We start from the raw sequence: 14581 nt of genomic DNA on the forward strand, positions 1-14581 counted from the left end.
TTGTTCCTACTTTACTGTGCTTTGGCTGTGGAGCAGCTTGGAGCCAGACTTCTGGCCTGAGGCTTGGCACTCTCCCTGCCCCTCCCCCCCTACTTACTGACTGAACTTTAGGTTCCCTCCTTTGCAAAGGCCTTCACAGAGTTTGGCTGGCAGGTCAGGGCAAGAGTGAGAAGCGACTGGCATTCGGTGAGCTCCCTCGAGACTACCTCAGCAGGTTGTCAAGCGGCCGGCATCAGTGCACGGGGCATGCTGTGGTTGGGAGCTGGTGCTCAGTGACGGCAGCCCGGTTACTGGCTGGCTGTGGGATTTCAGGCCAGACCCTTGACCCTTCGGAACCTCGATGTCTGCTGTATAAAGGACGAGTGGTCAGAATGCCTCCCTTGTGGGGCTGTTGAGGGATAGAGTAATTAAATGATCTGATGTGTGTGGCAATAATCTCCGTACAGATGTCAGCTGTAACAGTGATGGGGATAATAGTGGCTTTAGGCTGAGGGCAGAGCTCAGCTGGTACAGTGCTTGCCTAGCACACATGAATTCCTAGGTTCTATCCTAGAATTAAATTCCATCCTAGGCATACAGGGCCACATAGGTAACACCGCACTCAGAATGTGGAAGCAAGAGTCAGGGAAGCAGAAGGACCAGAAATTCAAGGTCATCTTCACATATATAGTGGATTTGATCCTGCATGGATCATTAGCTCCTGATTCAAGACAGACAGAGAATTTTCTTTCTTTCTTTCTTTCTTTCTTTCTTTCTTTCTTTCTTTCTTTCTTTTTTTTTTTTTTTTTTTTTTTTGTCTCACTATGTTACCCTGGCTATCCTGGAACTCACCATGTAGACCAGGCTGACCTGGAACTCACAGAGATCCACCTGCCTCTGCCTCCTGAGTGCTGGAATTAAAAGTGTGCACCACTAGGCCTGGCAAGGGTTAAGTTATTACCAGCTGTCTTGCCCTGCTGGAAACACTGGAGTCGAGGGGAGGAAGAGCTATGGCTTCAAGCAGCAGCAGCTCACCTGAGCCACCTGAGAAGCCAGGGCAGCGGCAGGAGAAGCAGGAGCACCCTGGAGCGGGAGCCCCGAGCCCCAGGGCTGAGGGCCAACCACACCAGCAATGCCAGCGGAGATGGACGCAAAAACTGCGGCAAGCCTGGGTGAGCGGCCTGACCTCCCCCAGCCTCAGCAACCTCATCTCAAAGATGTTATCAGCCAGACCCTGCGGAAAATCATCTCAAGATTAAGAGATTGGACCGTCAGACAAGCCGAGTCCCCTCTGACCATAATAAGATAATGACTTGGTGGGTGGGTACATTCTAAGACACAGATGGCCTCTATGCATGTCACTGGGATCGTAGTGGAACGAGGAGACTCTTTCCTACCTCACCCTCGTACACACAGAGATTCAGACATTGACCTGACCTTGCGGTTTGCACGCCCTGGTCTTCCCTTTGCTCTCCTCAGCCTTACCACCCAGTGCCTGGTCAGCTGGCACACCACTTCCGGGTGCCGCAGGCCGGGCGTCTGCTGCCCCCTGCTGGCCAAGTGTGGCGTGGCAGCCTCTCCTGCCAGAGCTTTGGGGGTCTGGCCTGGTGCTGGTAGGCCGACCAACTTCACCCTGTCCTTAGGCTCCCCCTATCCAACTGCTTCCGTCCTGGAACAAGGAAGACGCTCCGCTGACCCTGAACCCTCTACAGAAAAGGAATCGGGAACACGGTGGTACTTGAAAATGAATAAACAATTGAAATGTGAACTAGGCCCTGTGCTGCGTGATTTGCAGATCTGAGGTATGGGGGCTCAGTGGTTACCGTTTCACAAAGTAAGGGAGCAAAGGTACACAGCCAGTGCCCTCCAATGGGGGCCTAACCCCTGGGAAAGAGCAGAAAGAGTCTGGGAGACAGACACGTGACCAACATCTCCAGACAGTACCCGGGCTGCCCGACCGCTGGATGGGGGAGGGAAGGGAGGCGGGTTCCCCTTTGACCCTAGGGCCCCAAAGATGTTATCAGCCAGACCCTGCGGAAAATCCTTCCCGGATCCCTGCGCATTCCAGCCTCGGCCGATAGTTTTACAGCCTCCCTAGCCCGGACGCTGTTTATGGCTGCCCCATTCTCCAGCCCTGGTCTCAAAGCCCCAAAGGCATCTGGCTGGGCCGGGAGGCTGGGGGAGGAGGGCGGTTCTCCGCCCAGCCCTCCTTTGAACCCTGCTGTGAGCCGGAAGGAAGAGGCTAGGACTTGGGGCCTGCAGGGGGCATTCTGAGCGGGAGGGGCAGGACCCCCCAGGCAGGGCCACCTAGCACCACCTAAGTGGCCCTGCTTGCTCCCGTGTGTGACCTTGGGTTCGCGGTTTAACCTTCCCCAACTTTAGTTCTTCGGCGAATGGAAATCATAGCTCTGCACGGTTTTTTTTTTTTTGGTTGGTTTTTTTTTTTTTTTTTTTTTTGAGAATGTGACATGTCAGGTACAAACTTCCTGCCTCAAATTATAGCTGATATGATTAGCTTTATGGAGTCTGTAAATAAGGCAAAGAACTGGAGAATGCTCCAGTGTCCAGCAGTCCTACAAACGTTCCGCTGACCCTGCCCCAGCTGGTCAGTCCTCTAAGGTGGACTTCCAGCCCCGCTCTGCACCCTTCTCCCGCATTTGCGTGCGTGTTGCCCTCTGCTGGCAGTGCTGAGAACTGCACTCTGCCACGGACTGTCTGGGAACCTGGGGCTGAGGCTCCTCTCCACGTTCCCAGGTCCCCTGGAACCTGCAAAAGAGTCACAGACATGCAGACTGCCGAGGTTTGGGTGTAGGAACCAGGCTGTTGAAAATCTTGAGCACGTGGAGCGGAGCCCTTGTGGAAGAGCTGCAAGGGCACGAAGTTGCTCCTTAGTTCCGCAGAGGGGGCAAGAGAAAAACTACATGGCCTTTGTCTGAGATGCCCGTAGCCAGAGGAAGAACCTGCACGGGTGGACCACGGAGCTAGGGGAAGGTCTGTGACCGCACTGGGGTAGGGGACCAGGGGACAGGGTCACCAGAGATGTGAAGCAAGTCCTACACCCACCCTACCCCACACCCCCACCCTCATGGGCACACACAGTAGTTAGGGATGGGAAGAAACAGCCAATCTGCCTACTGACAAGGGCAGGACTCCTGGGAGCAGCCACCACCCAGAGTCCTTGAGGTACAGCTCAGTGTCTGCTGAAGACAGTAACTCCCAGCCAGAAGTGAGTGCAAAGCAGTCAACCTGGCCTTCTACACTGTCCACTCTGTACCTTCCTGCCCACCTGCAGGGGAGGAGCTATGAGCAGGAAGCATTTCAAATATGTTGGACAGTGGGCTGTGGCCCCAGGCCCGAAGTCTTGCAGCTCTTCTTCCTGCCTGCTTCTTGTTCGCCATGTGCAAGAGAGGGGTGTCATACACCCTTAGGTGGTACTTAGGGTGGCAGACACTTCTTGAAAGCCGCAGTCCATGGAGCTGTGCTGCTCAAGCCCATCCCACCCTCCCTGCCGTCTCCCCTGCCCTTTCCACCCCTTTCCCACCAACTGCCCAACCATCTCCTCCCACACCACCACTCCAGCTGCCAAGAATTCCAAACAAGCGGCTGGGATCCAGGCCCTGTTTATGTCATGGCAAGCTCTGTCTGGCCAGAAGCTGCCCACCTCTGACCCCCAGCCCTACCCCCCAGAGCTCTGCTAGAAGATACACTGAGCAGGGATGGGTGGACTGGTCCTCGCTGGAGGCTGGAGGAAAACTGTTTCTTCATCCTTAGCCTGGGCCCCAAACAGGTTGGCCTGGCATGAGAAGCCTCCTTTCCAGCTGACAGGGGAGCAAGTGGGTTAGGGCTGTCCTTTTTCCCAAGGTGCCTGTGTTCTAGCCACCCCCTCTTTAACCCATCCCCCCCCCCTGCTTCGGAGTCTGCCCTGTCAGGACTGTCTCCTCCACTCACAAGTAAACACAGTGCAAGCAAGGAACAGAGCCTGAGACTCCCAAGTACAGCTGTCCCGAGTAGGTTGTAAACCAAACAGGTCTACTGTAAACACAAAGCAGGACCCTCCGTAAGCAGAAGGATGAGGGTCCAGCAGAGGGACAGTGCTCTGGTCCTGGGAAGGAGCCTCCATGGGGACCTGAAGTGCAGGAGAGGTGAGAGTACAGTGGCTGTGTCCAGGCCATCAGGTCAGCAGCTCTCATCTCACCAGTCCTACCCAATGGCGCAGTGATGGAGTGCCAGAAAGTACCAAGGGACTGAGAATCTAGGGCTGGGTCCATTGCTAAAGCTGGGACATAGGTTCTGGGAGCAGAGAGTGGAAAGCTGGACTAGCAGGGAGTCCCCAGGCATCAGTTCTAGAGGGCAGGTTCTCAACTCCAAGGTCAAAAGCCTGTCTGTCTCTAGCACACCCTTCCCCTCCACCACCCCCCCTTTGCTGCATCCCACCTGAACTACTCTCCTTTGCTCTCTACTGGCCCTATCTTCATGTTTCCAACACACTGGATCTTTAAACTTCTTGTTATTTTACTTTATGTGTATGAGCGTTTTGCCTGCATGCATGTCTGTGCGTCATATTCACACCTGGTGCTCTCAGACGCCAGAAGAGGGCATCAGATTCCCTGGAATCGGAGTTACAGAAGACAGTTGTGAGTGGCTATGTGTTGGGAATTGAACCTGGATCCTCTAGAAGCAGCAAGTGTTGTTAATCACTTAGCCATCTCTCCATGCCCTAGATACAATGTATCAAGAGCAAAACTTGGAGCCAGTACAATTATTCATTTATGTCGATGCCCAAGGACTGCTGCTGTGGAGATATCTGGCACATGTCACAGTGTCCCCGGTCCATCTCTATCCCCAACCTTCACTTCCTTTGGCCTGTGGATGTGGTCCTATGCTACATGACCTCAGACAGCCAATAGAGAGGGCAAAGGCATCCATGGGTGTGAGGGTGAAGGGAGAGCCTGGTGAATCTCCCCAAGTCTCCTAGGACTGGAGAAGGTATAAAGGCTGGCAGACCTTACAACCATGACCAGATTCTCCACTGCCCTTACCCCCAACTAATTGCTATTCATAGGACACAGCTGGGTGATTAATGGCCTGATTAATAATTACTCAGGCTAATAAAATAATTAATTAATTTGGCAAGCTATTATTTATCTGGCTGTCCTCAACTTGAAATTTGGAAACTAGAAGTTTGGGACCCTCCAGGCTCTTTCAAAAAGAATAATCTTTAACAGGGTGAATGGGGGTGTCTCTCTCCATCCCCAAGACCCTTCCTTCCCTGGAGGGAGAGGAAAAGACTGGGGGGAGAGAGGAAACTGATGAACCCACAGCAGCCTCAAGCCCAGGGAGGGACTGACTAGAGGCTGAGACCTTCAAGATGGACTGGAGCCCTGCCTCTGAACACCTAGGTTTGGGGAATTCTTGTATGCATTCTTTTCAGCACATGATTGATGACACCATTTTCAACAAATGATCTTTATCTCTCTTCTTGTCTCCCAAATTTATGACTTTGCCCCCAAGCCTCAGTTTAGATGAGCAAGAACTTGATGGGACCCAAGAAGTGCCAGGGAGTCCTCAGGACTCTGAGGGGAGCAAAGGCCCCTCCGCCTGTATCTAGGCTTTGCAGTCACCTTAGATTTGGGTTCCCAGTAAAACCAGAGAAACAGGACAGCTTATCTCTTGAGAGGTGGGGTTGGAGGCAGAGCCTACTTCAGCAGTGGTTTGTCTGGTAGGCAAGTAGAGGTCAGTCTAGGCCACACAAGAGCCATGCAGTCCCCTTGGGTTGCTTCACTGAGGGCTTAGGTGAGCTCCCAGCATCGCTAAGCGTGGCTAAGAACTCCACCTTGTTCTAGATGGAAGCATGACGAACAGAATAATAAACAGATCATGCCTAGGGTAAAAGCCTCCTGAAGAGAGCTGCGTCGTGTAGCTTAGGGTGGTGGCGTATGCCTGTCATCCCAGCACCAGGGAGCTGGAGACAGGACAAGCCAGACAAGCCAGAGGCCAAGCTGGGCTCCGTGGGAGAAGACACTCCAGAGTGGACACTTGAAATGGGCTTTAAGGAATGAGCAGGAATCCACTAGTGAAGACTCTAAGGCATGGCCAAGGCTGTTGATGAGCAGGTCGAGTGTTAAAGTGTGCGTGAGAGGCAACCGGGTAGATGCAGGCAAGGCCATGGTGGCCGGAGGAGTGTCCTTTCCTGTGGGCAGTGTGGAGGAAGGAGAGGGGCCCACGCTGACGTGTGTTAGGAAGGCAGCGAGGGGCTGGCTGCATTGGGGCAGCTGGCAGCAGGCTGGATTCCTGGCCTCCACAGTGGACGTGAAGACCCCTCGACGTCGGCTGCAGGGGTTCACCACTCTCCTGGATTTGAGTGGCTGCAAAACTGGGTGGGAGCGCTTTTCTTAAATCTTCCCACACCTCTGAAGGATGCAGAGGAGCCAAACCTGCCGCGGGGTCGGGTCGCCTGAGGGTGCGTTCGCGGCCAGCAGAGGGCGCTGGAGACGCGCCGCCGAGAGCGCGGCGTCACACCGCCCCCGCGGGGCATTTGCGCCCCACCGCACTCCGCGCGGAGCCTGCACTCCCTACTCTGGGCTTCCAGAGTGGAGTCCAGCCAGAAGGACTCGGGCGCTGGCGGGAACCCCGCACGGTCGAGAGCCTACCAGGCCAGCCCGGAGCGGGGGCGGGCCCGCGAGGGGCCACCGGGCGTCCCAGCGGGCGGCCACCCAGCACCTGGTCTGCCCGCCGTGCTTCCGAGGGGGAAGGGCGACCCACCCCACCTGAGCTCCCCGACCGCCTCACCCTTGGCAGTGTTTCCCGCCCCAGTCCAGTATGAGGGGATTTCAGGTTTCAGCCCTCGGAACCCTCCTCTTCGGCCCTTTTCCCGGGTAGTCCAGAATTTGACCCCTTTGGAGAAGTCCTTCCAGCTGTCTGACCACCGTTTCTCCTACTGCAGCTGCAGCCAAATCTTACATTTTATGGCCTCACTGGAGAAAGAGCGCCCTAGGTTTCTTCCCACGCTCCCTTTTCCACGTTCCCAAGTCCCTTCTTCAGGAGAAGCTACCCCACCCCACCCCGAGCTCCCCACCTTGCATTCCCTTCGCCTTTTGTCATCCAGGCCACCCCATGATGCTTCTGACCGCCCCCCTTCCGTCTAACCCCCTATCTCTTCCACCTCGTCAACACCCAGGCCCCACGAAGCTGGACCCGTGGTTAGCCTCAGTTTCCCGGGGAGGGGACCGGACTGCGCCTGCGGCTCTCTCCCGGCCTCTCGGCTCAGAGAGCAGCAGCTGGCACCGTGCGCGGGTCGGGGCTGGGGACGTGGGCCGCTGGCGCAGCGCGGAGAAGGACGCTTGGGGGGAGGCCTGCGGGGCAGGCTGGGTTGCTCGGAGTCCTGCACCCGCGCCGGGCGCAGTTCCCATTCTTAGCGCAAGGAAGACCCCGTGTGGCCGTTGTGGGAGGCGCAGGAGAGGGAGAGCGACCAGGCGCCGGGCGGATCCCGGGTTCTCAGAAGCCGGGGGTAGGGACTCATTCCCCGATGTCCTCAGAGGCGAACCAGAATCCTGTGGCCTGTGCACGCACACTCAAAGCACAGCAACCTGGACCTGCAGAACGGTTTCGCCAAACCACAAGGAAAAGAAAAGTACAAACAGCAGCAAGTGTGATTGTGGTCAGACTTCTGGAAGGACTTCAGATAGCAAGCAGGAAGACAGATCTCAATGAAGGGATTGGTGCAGGAGGGTAAACTTCCAGATCCGGTCATCGCCTGGTCCCGGGAAGGGCGGATTCTGAGGCCAGTGTGAGCGTGGGGTTGTCGTGGCGTTGTTCCGGCCTGGCCTGCTGTCCTCGCCTGCCTGTCCACTAAGGAAGCCGGCTCAGCTGACAGGCGGGTGGGGACGTTTCTCCATGCCGGGCGGCCTGCTCTTTGCCTGTACCTTACGTAGTGTGAGGGCTGAGCCCAAGTTACTGGAGATGGTTACCCAGCAAACAGGACCAGGACCACGCGCATCCGCTCCAACTCTCCGAAGCAGGCTGTGACAGCCCGTGCCGCCTCCTCCACCCTTTGGCTCAGCCCTGTAGCCTGTACGATTTGTGTATCCAGCTGCGCACAGCTGCCTTCAGCTGCCGCTGTGCCAGCAGTTTGTGGTGGAGGCAGGAGAGTGAGCTCCGCTGGAGCCTTGGGCTCACGCCACCATCTGGGCATCCCTCTGCCCCTCCTGCGAAGGCCCACACCCAAGAACAGACGCAGGCCACGACAGCCTGGGCGCCCTCCTAGTCCGACATTCCTGAAGGACTGGTGCAGTCCCTTGGACGGTTACCCTGCTGAAATAGGGTGGGTGTGATTGGGGTACCCCAAAACTCCAGGGACTCCCTAGAATTTCCAACAGAGACGATGATGTCTGCTCTGGCTGAGGACATCCTTCGCCTTCTACCAGCCTTCTGTGTGTGTAGATTGGTCTCTTGCATCTGGGCCAGGCTTGCGCCCACTGGCCTCCTGTCAGAGAACCACAGACTCCCTGCACTCCTTGGACTGCTCTCAGTTTGCCGGCTTCCTCAGCTCCCGAGCTGTCTGCCCAGACTGCCCTTCTGCCCTCTTGTCTCTGAGCAGAGTTGGTATAGCCCTGTAATCCCAGCCGCTCACGGGTTAAAACAAATTCCAGGCAACCCTGGGCAGCGTAGAAAGACACTACTAAAGAGAAATTAACTTTAAACCCTATCTCACATGTTAGCTGACACCTGAATGCTGAGGCAGGAGGATTGTCTTGAGTTCAGACTGGGCTGCATGGTGAACTCCAGGCCAGCCAGAGCTGGCACAATAATAGTTATTGATAAAGCTTATCTCTAACTGCTGGAGACAGTTCAGAAGTATGAAAGGCCCTGGGCTCTTTCCACACACACCGCATCCTCCACAGGACCCTTGGCACCAAGGCCTTTGCCTAGGGACACTTGGTCACTTGCACTCAGATTGAGCGCTCACAAGATAGGGAGCATGTCAGCTCTTTGCTGTGTCCTCGGGAACGCTGGTTGGTGAAGTAGCGCGTGAAGCCCGATGCTTTCAGGCAGCACACAGACTCTGCGAGGTCACCCCGCGGAAGACCCTCCCTCCTGGGAGCCCCGTCCCAGCGCTGCTCTTCAAGCTGCCCACCCCACCCCACTCCGCGCAAGGTCCGAAGTGAGAAGCCTGGAGCTTGGCAGTGCAGGCCGCACAGAGAGCTCAGACGGAGCCAGGAGCTCGGTGGTCCCGACTCCGGAGAGTGTGGAGGCAGGGTCCTCCTCGGAAGCTGACCTGAGCTAAAGAAGGGAGTGACCCCGATAGACCCCACCAGGTGAGGGAAGAAAAGCTCAGGTTCCGAGGCTGGAGAGATGGCTCAGCGATTAAGAGCACCGGCTGTTCTTCCAAAGGTCCTGAGCTCAATTCCCAGCAACCACGTGGTGGCTCAACACCGTCTATAAGATTTAATGCCTTCTTCTGGTATACGTATAGGCATACCTGCATTGAGAATACTGTATAAATAATAATAAAGTGCAGGTTCCCGGGCCTCGCGTGGGTGAGGGGGCATCCCTTGCCCCATTCCCGTGGGGGGGGGGGGGGGCGGAACCCTGGCATTGGTCCTGCCAGCACCCAGCAGGGTGGGACTCCGCTGGCCCAGGTGGTCCGGAGGACCCAGATGCGGTTCCCACCGTGGCTGCCAGGGGGCAGCACGAACGCCCAAATCACCTCCAGCAGCCTGACCCGGCCTTCAGCCCAGCTGCTGTCTTAGCGCTCAGCCTACCCCTCATAGTGGTCACAGGCCCTAAACTGGTCGCAGAAGGCTGGGGATGACTCTAGAAAAGGAGCTCCTGGGGAGTCCTGCCGGGGGAAGGGGGCTCTGTTACAGGGGACCCAGGCACCTAGAGCAGTTCAGTTTCCTTCAAGCAGGTGAAGGGCTTGGAAGCACCTGTAGGGGATGGTGTGAGGGTGAAAACGTCCAGGCAGAAGAAGCGTTTCACAGTGTATTCACATACCGCCTCGAACCTTATAAACTTTCACAAGCATAATCTGTAAGCATTTTAAGATGAATGAATGAGTTAATGTGTGTGTGTGTGCGACATGCCACAGCATGTGTAGAGTCAGCTTTGTCAGTTCTCTCACCTCCACGTGGGCTCCAAGCACACAAGTCATATCCCCAGCCTGCTAACGTTGTTTAAAATGATTCAGAAAGCTAAAGAACTAAGCCGGGCGGTGGTGGCACAAGCCTGTGATCACAGCACAAGAGAGGCAGAGGCAGGAGGATCTCTGAGTTTGAGGCCAGCCGGGTCTACAGAGGGAGTCCAACCAAGGCTACACAGAGAAACCTTGTCTTGAAAAACCAACTTTTTTAAAAAAAAATCATGCATTTTTTTGCTTTCATTTTATGCACATTGGTCTTGCCTACATGTGCATTTGTGTGAGTTGCAAAGTGGCCATGTAGATGCAAACGGAATCTCAGTCCTCTGGAAGAGCAGTCAGTGCCTTTAACTGCTAAGCCATCTCTTCAGTCACACTAGAAAACTTTTTGAAAGCCAAGTGTGCTAGCAACATGTCCCAGCACTCAGGAGGCAGAGGCAGGCAGATCTCTGTGAGTTCAAGGCCAGCATGGTCTACAGAGTGAGTTCAGGACAGCCAGGGCTCTCTTACACAGAGAAGCTGCCTTGAAAAAAAACAGAAACAAAGAAAAAGGAAAAAGGTGTGTGTTGGGGGGAGCTGCAGAGATGGCTCAATGATTAAGAGCACTGACTGCTCTTGCAGAGGACCTGGTTCAATTCTCAGCAACCACGTGGCAGCTCACAACTGCCTGTAACTCACATTCCAGGGGATCCAACACCCTCACACAGACATACATGCAGTCAAAACACCAATGCACATAAAATGAAAATAATTACTAAAGAAAAAAATGTGTGTATGAGTGTTTGTCTGTGTGAATATCTGTGCATCACCCGTGTGCCTGGTGTCCTCAGGAAACAGAGGTGGTGCTGGGCATGCACAAACTCGCTTGTGCTCTTGTCAACCACCCAGCCCGACTTCAACACTTAAATGACCCTGCCCAGAACCTAGGGTGCTCAGGACGTCGGGTGGACAGGTCAGCTCTGGGCTTATATTACTTATCCTGACATGCTGTGTGCCCTGGCCTCCTTCCTGACTGTGCAGCCTCTCAAGCGCCCTGAACTCCCAAAAGCAGTTTCCTGCTTCTGGGTGCCATAGCTAGTTTTATGTGGTGCTGGGGACCAAACACTGGGCCTTGCCCTTGTTGGCTAGCTTCGTCGTAGCCCCAGTGCCCTCTTTCCCCCACACGCTACTTCTCCTGGGTCTCAGAAGACTCGAGGGCCTGCATTAATGAGCTGGGGTGGGTATAGCTTAGGAACTAGGGTGCAAGCTTGGAGGTAGGAGAGAGAGCAACTGTCCTTTCTCCGTAACGGCTTCTACCTCTAAGCTCGGACAAACCCTTCCCAAGTATCATTTGCTCCTTGCTCCTTTTCATAAAGGACCTGCAGATTATGTGCTAGGAGTTTTCCAGGCAGCTGTTTCCTGCCCACGTGCACTAAGTGACTGAACTTTTATACTCAATGTCATCAAATGAGCACTAACACATTCAAATGAATCCTTCCCTCTAGTTCATCTGCACCCAGATGCACTATTCCTGTGTGAGGGATCCAGAGATGTTGGGGAAAACTCAAAATGTCACTTGGCCCTCAAGATCTCTAATAGGGACTAGGTATCCTTACCTTGGCCACTTGAACGGCCAGGTCCTTGCCCCTCACCTCATCCCCTTTCTGGGATGCCTAAAGCAAGCCTGAAGGTTGAGGAGATCCAGGCACACCCATCACGCCACACCTAGGTACAATCTAAAACCATTAAAGATGCACAGGGGTGCCAGGCAGTAGTGGCACATACCTTTCTTTAATCCCAGCACCTGGGAGACAGAGGCAGGCAGATCTCTGAGTCTGAGGCCAGCTAGGTCTACAGAGCAAGTTCCAGGACAGCCAAGGCTTCACAGAGAAACCCTGTCTCAAAACACCTTACCCCTGCCCTCCCCCCAAAAAAGAAAAAGATGAACATAGATTATAAAAGATGCCCTAAAATTATCCACATATTCTTCAGGGAGGTCATGGAGTTCAGAGGAAAGCCTTTTCCTCTCAGAACATGGGAGGGCAGATGCTGAGTTGACTCATTGCCCAGAAGTCTTTGGAACTGTTTGTGGGGAGTAAGGGTGCTGCCTGGAGCCACAGAACCCAGGCATGCACCTTTCACTAAGGCTTCCTTAGTCCTTGAATGGACACACACGACACATCTGATTTCACTAAGTTTCTCACCTCTGCTTTTCCCAAATTTCATTCACCTGCTAATTTTCACAGTGACAAGTCTCTTTCTCTCTCACCTCCTCCCCAAGCTTATACTTTGATTCCCAAAGTACACTGACCCATCTCTTTAATCCATGCCCCAGACTCACTCCTCCAGATTTGGAAGTGAAGGGTGAGGACAGGGTGGGGAATGCGGGCATAACTCGGTTGGTAGAATACTTGCCTTTGCCTAGCTCGCACAAGGCTCTAGCATAAAAGCAGGCATGGTGATGCATACCTAGAACCTCAACATTTGGGAGGTAGAATCAGAAAGATAATACATTCAAGCCCACTCTTGGGGTACACAGTGAGTTTGAGGCCACCCCATGTATCAAGTTTCCAGCTGCCTACATGCTCCCCCAAGGCTGATAAATGGGGCATTTTAACAAATATGATAAAAGGAACAAGTATTTCAGACAGAAACTAGGCGTGGTGATACATGCCTGTAATCTCAGCGTTCGGGACGCTAAGGCCAAAGAATAAAGCGTTCAAGGACACCCATGGCTATAGGTAAGACGCGGTCTCAAAAATGTCGTTTTCCAAAGAGTCCAACGGTTTTATATCAACAACTTCCAGTCTTACTTATAGAGAAATGCTTCCATAGCTTAAAAGCAGCTGCTTTTCTTACAGAGATCCCAGGTTTGGTTCCCATCACCACCCACACAGTGGCTCACAACCATCTACAGGTACAATGTGTGGTCTCCATGCAGGCATGGCCTGAACGAAGCCATGAGGCAGAAGCCAGACCGTCGGGCGGTGGACAGGATAGGGACAGCCAGGGCCCTGGGAGCTGAGCCCCCTGGCTCCCATGATGAACAGAAACACACAAGAAAGCTGACAATTATGGGGAAGGGAGGTTGCCTTGGGAGGTGCTGCAGGTGTGAAAATATCTGGAGGAAGTCCATTCTGCTCCTACACCACAAAGGCAAGAGCTCCTGTTCACCTGCTCCTCTGCCTCCTTGCAGATTCCACAGGATTTCACAAGCTGCAGCAGCTGTGACCAATGCTGTGGCGCCCTATGTGGCTGCCTTCTCCAAAGGCAGCAACGGTAGGAGGGAGGGGAAAGGGTGCAGTCACAGCCCCGTTTAAAATCACCAGCATCTCTCCCTCCTTGGCTCAAAACCAAATTGTCAGACAAGGTTTGGCTGAGAGAGCTGGAGGCTTGTGGGCCAGCATCTTCTCCCAGTCTGGAGGGGGTCCATATTTCACACAGAAAGACATGCACCTGCTTCCAGAGGCAGCATGGGGTAGAATGAGCTCATAAAGGGTCCCAGATTGTTGCACGAAAGATGGCAATTTGATGGGTTGAAATGAAATATCCAAATTAAGGTCACTTATGGAACTGGAAGGGGTAGAGAAACCAGAAATGGGGGGAAAGACAACAGACAAGTATACACAATACAGCAGGCAAAGGGTAAATAACTATAAAAAGGGGGTGGCACAGGCTAAGTAGACAGAGCCTGCACCTGGAAAACAGGATGTTGCAGCTGTAGAGGGGAGAAGGCTGGCACCTCAGACCTAGACCATGCTGATACTGAACAGGTGGGCTCAGGGCCTGCGCAGAGCCACACAGTGCCTATGCCAGATGCCCACACTCCAACTGACCCCAGCCTTTACCTTGTCTCCTTTCCCCTCTTCACTGTGCAGGCTGGCCTGGAACTCACAGAGATCTGCCTCTGCCTGCCAAGTGTCAGAGTTAAAGGCATGACACCATGCCCAAAGCCAGCATTCGTGAAGAAGCCAGCTTTGTGGAGTTGGTTTTCTCCAGATCTCTTTCAGGGACTGGATGCAGGTTGGCAGCCTTGCACATTAAAAGGCTTTACCCGCTGAGTTCTTGGGCCCCTTGTCTTCCTTGTTGCAAGCACACACAGGGCCTCTCCAGGCTTGGGCAGCAGCTGCTGTCATGGCCTCCCATATTCAGTCAGGGTCTGTTCTCACTTCACAAGTGACTCCAGCTTATACCTCCTTCCAAAAAGCAGAAAGCCCGGGGCTGCTGACTCCAACAGCGAAGTTCAGATCTATGTGCTCAGTGAGCCAGCGGTCACAGACCCCCACAGCAACACCCCCAGTGCCCCTCCACTGCCCCCAGATGCCCGCACTGCATCATTTCACTAGCCTGCTCACCTTTAGTGCGGAGAGGGAACACACAAAACTGCCCAGTTCTGGACTTCTCCCGAAAACTGAAAGATTCTGAATGGAAGTTATAGCAATAGAGAGCTCGCCTGAATCAGTGCCACACAGAGCCCTGTCCTCACTG

Source organism: Psammomys obesus, unplaced genomic scaffold, assembly GCF_907164565.1.
Source record: "Psammomys obesus unplaced genomic scaffold, mPsaObe1.curated_primary_1811, whole genome shotgun sequence".
NCBI classification, from domain to species: domain Eukaryota; kingdom Metazoa; phylum Chordata; class Mammalia; order Rodentia; family Muridae; genus Psammomys; species Psammomys obesus.